This window comes from Xenopus laevis, chromosome 1L (assembly GCF_017654675.1).
Source record: "Xenopus laevis strain J_2021 chromosome 1L, Xenopus_laevis_v10.1, whole genome shotgun sequence".
Lineage (NCBI taxonomy): Eukaryota > Metazoa > Chordata > Amphibia > Anura > Pipidae > Xenopus > Xenopus laevis.
Window position 1 is genome coordinate 71556931 of NC_054371.1, and position 6803 is coordinate 71563733.

The following is a 6803-nucleotide window of genomic DNA, read 5'->3' on the forward strand; positions in this document are numbered from 1 at the left end:
CAGGTCTGCCCTAAGAAGGTATTTTTCTAGAGCAGATTCTTTCAGTTGTATTGGACGAGTAGGGAATTGCACCAAAAAGGCATGTTTTAACTGAAGATAGTGGAAGATCATGTTAGACGGGAGATTAAATTCTTGCTTTAAATTTGGAAACCGTTTAAGATTCCCATTGTCCACAACATCCTTCAGTACTTTAACACCATGTATTGCCCAACAGCTGACCTCAGGGATAAGTTGAAATTGGAGCAGATTATTATTACCCCATAATGGAGTCCATACCGACCACACAGAGGGGGTTCCCAGCACCATGGATAGAGCCTTTTGAAAGGCACTGATTACCATTACCATAGGTATTATAGTGGTTTGGGACCGAGACGGGCCTCTATACAAGGACCGGGCTAGAGCTTCGAAGGAACCGACTGTTGCAGCCTCCAGCACCACCGCCTGATTATCTAGTTTGGGATTTATCCACCAATGAGCAAATACCAACTGGCTAGCCAGAAAGTAGAGTCTGAGGTCAGGCAAAGCTAGTCCCCCCCCCGTTGCTGGAGCACAAAGAGTTTTTAAGGCAATACGTGGATGTCCCCCTGAAAACTGACCTAATTAAAAGTGTGCTTCCGCCAAATACAAGATTTTAAAAATATGAAATTGTCTTGAAGATTTGTTCTGCTTTAATTCTGTACTCCTGTTTCCTATTGGTCTTATTTTGTCTCCATTCTGTACTCCTGTTTCCTATTGGTCTTGTTTTGTCTCCATTCTGTACTCCTGTTTCCTATTGGTCCTGTGAACTGAATCAGAAAGCCTAGAAAGAAAAGATACCAGTCGTGTGCTTGAGAACTATTGGGTCAATATGTTACATCTATTTAGAGGAGCTCTATCTCACTGTACATATGCAAAAAAAACTACAGGTTAACAGCTGTACACTATAAAACACCCTGCTAGTTGTATAGTAAATTGTAGCAATTTTTCCTACATCCCTACACACAGTGGCAGCAAATGTTTTACTGTTAAGAAATGCCTGATATTTCAACCATTGCTAGGAGAGGCGGCCAGACCAGCCGGGCACCCTAGGCGACTCAGCCGGCCATGTCTCCTGTCGCATGTGCGACGACGTCACACGCTTGCGCATGTGTGTTACTGCCACCGTTCTCAATCGGCAAGTTGTGTCTGGTGAGCAGGTGAGTGTGGTCTAGGGGCAGGCAGAAGAGGCAGCTGCCCAGCGCCCCCCCCAATTGTTGTGCCCAAGGCAGCTGCCTCTTCTGCCTACTCCTAATTCTGGCCCTGATTGCAAGTGCAAACATTAGCACCACTGCATCATAACATGTAAATGATGAAACATATTATAGGCATGCTATTAAATGAACTGTGTACAAAGTTGAATCAGAATCCCCCATGAGCTGCTGCTTTTCTTTCTGTTCATAATGATTTAGCAAAGAACAATACTTACAGTATCTGCAATGGGCACTTGATGTTCCACAGTAATTTGATTTTTACCTCGCTGCAGACAGCACAGATATTTTTCCCGGGGTTGTGGCGCTTGCCTTCTATAAGCAATGGTCAAGCATTTTATGATGATGTACTTATATGCATATAAATACCAGTGTACCTCAATAAATTGATGGGAAATTATTACTTTGGCACAACGAAATCACTACTGATGAGATCTCATAGCATGATTACTGCTGACAAAAAGACAAAGGTGAAGGACACAAACCCAGAAACATGGTTGTAAATACGACAAATGAATATGTAAGAAATATGTAGTCTATGGATACGGAGACACCCAAGAAATAATATTTACACAAACCATATATAAAAAGTAAACAGAGAGCAGTAGAGATTTGTAAAGCAGAAATACTTGCTCGTACAAAGCTAGTGAATACGAAACGATGATACTAAATTGTGCAGAACTATAGGTTCCATGCAGGATGCTGCGATTTTGCAGAGTGATTTGTCTAAAGGTGGCCATACATGGATAGATCCGCTCGTTTGGCGATGTCGCCAAACGAGCGGATCTCCCTCCGATATGCCCACCTTGAGGTGGGCAATATCGGGCAGATCCGATCGTTGGGCCCTAGGGCCCAACGATCGGATCCTAGCATTCGGCAAACGGGTGGTCGGATCGCAGGACCGCATCAACGAACAGATGCGGCCGCGATCCGACGGGATTTTTAAACCCATCTGATCGAGATCTGCCCGACTTTCGGGCCAGATCTCGATCGGGGAAGCCAGTCGGGGGCCCCCATACACGGGCCAATAAGCTGCCGACACAGTCTGTCGGCAGCTTTTATCGGCCCGTGTATGGCCACCTTTAGTTGGGAAACTGGGCAGCAAATAAGGTTCAATGGTGATACAGTAAATGCAAGGTTATGCACTTTGGCAAAAATAATATAGTTGCAAGTGTCTCGTCACTGTTGCTACTTTTAATTGTAAATAAGGCAAGGTGAAAGACAGAATGGTTGAAGGCACAAGAAAACTTATATTTTATACCTGCCATTGACCAAAAATAATTAGGAACCTGAATTAGGAATACTGTCCTAGTGATTATCCCTAGTATGCCCTATTATTTTTAACTATTATTATTATTATTATTATTAGCAAGAAGTTATAAAATGCATTTATATTTCACAGGATTGGAAATAAGAGTAGAACATATACAAAATCATATACAAATACCAAGCTAAATGAGGCCTTGCTCTGTGCATTTGATGATCCATGTGGGACATTGTACAATAACCGAAGGCCTCTGCTCTCTGTTCTACACACAGAGACCTGTGGACTGCGCTCAGGCTGCACTCATTTTTAAAGGGGCAGGCAGGGAGAGGTGAATAGGCACCTTCCTTTCCCGCTGATACCTTGAACGTCATTCTATATACTTGATTTTTCATGCGGTGCTCAGCGCAGGGTGCAGTGTAGAGGGGGACACAAGTGCTGGGGAGATAAGCTTGAGCCCCTTAGTATTCTTGCACTTGCACCCCAACAGTTTATCGCCCATAAGTATATGATAAGAATCACCATTGATTTTAAATTTATAACTTAAAGGGGTGGTTCACCTTTACTTTAAAGGAGAACTCATATTTGAATTAAACACACAGGGTAAATCCCTGTTTGCATCTAACCTGTAGTGTCAGTTCTTTTTAGTTCTCATATTTTAGGACTCTACCAAATGATTAAAATAAAGGGTCTGCCATTTTGGGGATGTTTTCAAAGTTACTGCCAGTGTCGGACTAGGGTGTCTGGGGCCACAGGGGTTGCCACCTCGTGGGCCCTCCACCCTAGCCACAGAGACCCCCGACAGGTGCAAATCCCCCACTGCTCTTTCCTTCCCAACTCGTACCTTATGGGGAGCCGTTTGTCCCAAATACATTCTGTATACAAAACTATCCCTAATACACAGAATGAATGTCTCTCATGGTATATAAGTATTTGTGACTATACACAGAGAAAAAAAATATACAAAAGACTTATTTCGATTAAAGAATGAAAACAAAATCTGGTTAGTGCACAAAAGGATGTCATTATATCACAAACTCCATTCTGTACAGTTTAACAAGCAATCTGTCTCACAAATGTATAACCTCCATGTAACGGACACACTTATGTGCAAAGTTACTTACAGAATGAATTATGTAAAAACAAAGTTGGACATAATATATAATAGTGTAACTAACTAGTGCATGTCAAGCTAGATTTGAATGACTAAATAGATATCTGCGACAGAAAGCAAGATTTTATAGCACAGGATTCATTCTTTCCACAAAATGACAGTTTTGTTTCACAAAACAGATAAAATAACCATTCTGTGAAGCAACACTGTCAGTCACATTCCTGAACCAATAAGAACAAAGCTTATTGCCATATACAAACAAGATGAGAAGTGGCCAGCTCTGCTCCACATGGCTAAGGCAAAGTATCTGACCTGCTATAGAGGGCGCCCTCTAATGTCCCCTGTGCTGCATAGTAATAAACATGAACAAACCTTCCCTAAAAGAGCTGCCGTTAAACACTACAGGTTCATAAATCTTAGTGAATTTGCCCCCATGAGAGACATTCATTCTGTGTATTAGGGATAGTTTTGTATACAGAATGTATTTGGGACAAACGGCTCCCCATAGTACCTCCGAGTTGCAGCACTAACGTCCTTGCCGCTGCCTACACAATTAGATCTACCCCTGTGGTCCCCCCTACCTGGAGGTGATGGCCAAGCAACAGGTCAGTGGGTCCCACCAGGTTTTCTCCCGGGGCCCCAGCGGCCCAGTCGGATGCTGGTTAGTGCAGATGTAATAAGGCAATAGTGGACCCAGGGCTAATGTTCCTTCTGCACATTTATTAAGCATCCTTGCTTAGTTTTTGTCTGTAAAATGTAATCTTCAATTGATCCATGCAGTTAGAATATGGAAAGCACACTACTGAACAACTTAAACCTAAATACTAAAAGGGTTCTGTAATAAAATACCCCAACTTCATACCTCCCAAACATTTGCCGCGCGTATTGCAGTGAACATTTTGACCACACCCCTAATACCCATGTTCATTTTACAAAATTTGGCAGCTTATAAAAAGTTTGAACATATTTCTGTATTTTTTTTCTCCAGTTTTTACAGTTTTGCTGATGAAGGTGAAATGCCCTTTAATCTGTGAGTTTAACTTCTCCCAAGGGACCTGTTATCTAAATTGTTACAATTACTTATTTGCTTATCTCAAAATTGTTACAAAGTATCTTATCTGCACCTCATGGCTGCTCTGGGCTCTCTGCCAAAAGCCAATTAAGTTAGAAACTTATCTTTTTTTAGCTGTTCAGTTCAGAGAAAATCAGGACTTTCCAGTACAAACCCATGACTGTGGGTTGAGCTGTCAAAAGCGGAACTGTTCCGCTGAAAACAGCACAGGTGGGAGGTTTGCAACTTGACCCAGGAGCTGTAACCCATAGTAACCAATCAGCAGGAAGCATTGACTGGTCACCTGTTTAAAAGAAAACCTCAGACAATCACCACACCAAACAGTAACTGCTGTCGTTTAGTAACGCCCACTCCTGGGAAGTGTTACATTTCAAAGTAATTATTGTGCTATTTTATGCTTTTATCACTTAAATGATGTTTGCGCTTCATGCTTTAGGATTAATGCTAGTCTATAAGTATTGCAATGCGATTAGAATACAGATTTGCGGTAATGTAGTATTACCACTTGCGATATGTCTATTAGCTTGTGTGAAAAAACTGATGAATCGTTCCTTAAACATTGTTTTTTAATGTGCAAAACTGTGCGTTAAGGAATAATGACCTTTTGTAAATAGGCCCCTTCGTCTTTAATTTTGCATGACCGATCTTCTCTGTAGTGAAAAACCCCACTGAACTTTTATCCATCAATGAGGAATATCAGCAGGCTACAGTAGACACATTTGATAACATGAATTGCATTTGCTTTAGACTTTCCAAGTAAAACATTAACCAACTTGCCTTGCAGATGTGGATTTCTCAGCAGCATATGTACTGTAAAAAAGATGTTTGAAACCTACCCCTAATCTTTTAACATCAAAATATCCTTTCTGCCCAACTAATTTAGCACTTAAATATGGTAAGGTTCCAGGTATAGAACATTTGCATTTATGTTTCAGTATGGAAGCACCACTGTCACACAAAAGCTATAACACAAAGGGGCACATTTACTCAGTTCGAGTGAAGGAATATAATAAAAAAACTTTGAATTTCAAATGTTTTTTTTTGGCTACTTCGACCATCGAATTGGCAACTTCAACCTTCGACTACGGTTCGAACTAAAAATCGTTCGACTATTCGACCATTCGATAGTCTAAGTACTGTCTCTTTAAAAAAAAAACTTAGACCCCCTACTTTGCCATCTAAAACCTACCGAACGATTTTTCATTCGATCTAATGAATTGCGGTAAATCCTTTGAGTGATTTACCTTCGGCAGTCGAATATCAAGGGTTAATTAACCCTCGAAATTCGACCATATGTAAATTTGCCCCAAAGTGTATTCAGGATGAAATCTAAAGTGATTTTTAAGCAGCAAGTCATTGCACACAAGCTCATTCCAAGAATATGTATAACAGTGATGATGTATTGGACCCCATTAAGCATTACAGTCGTGATGTAATGTTCTAAAGTAGGAGTCCCCAACTTTTTCCCAAATTCAAATGTAAAAAGAGTTAGGGAACAAAACAAGCATGAAAAAGTTCCCATGGATGCCAAATAAGGGCTGTGATTGGCTATTTGGTCGGCTCTATTTGGACTGGCAGACTACTGGAGACTCAATTTGGCAGTGCACATGATTTTTATGCAACTAAACTTGCCTGGAATTAAAAAATAAGCACGTGCTTTGAGGCCACTTGGAGCACCATCCAAGGGGTTGTGAACAACATGTTGCTAGCAAGCCACTGGTTGGGGATCACTGTTCTAAAGGGTATATCTTGCTTTCTGTGTTTCAAACACATGATCAGGACTGCATAGGGGATGCGAAGTAGAGTGCTGCTGGGCACCTTTAAGTGTGAACTGTGCTGGAACATCTGTAGAACAGGTGAGATCCAACTGTATAAGAGGGGACAGCTGTACAATACCCAATTTTACCACTGGAACCTTTAAATCTAGCCCCCCTTTCTGAAAATACAGGATTCAATAACAATCCACAGCATTTGTTCTGTTGCACACATAACTGCGTATTTCAGGGCTGCTTTCCACTTTAGAGGAATACACTATGGAGTACTTTCCCTGGGCACTCAAAGGCCATGTTATTCATTTGTTTGTTTTTTAGATAATCATAGCCAGTACAATGAATTCTATGTGAAGGT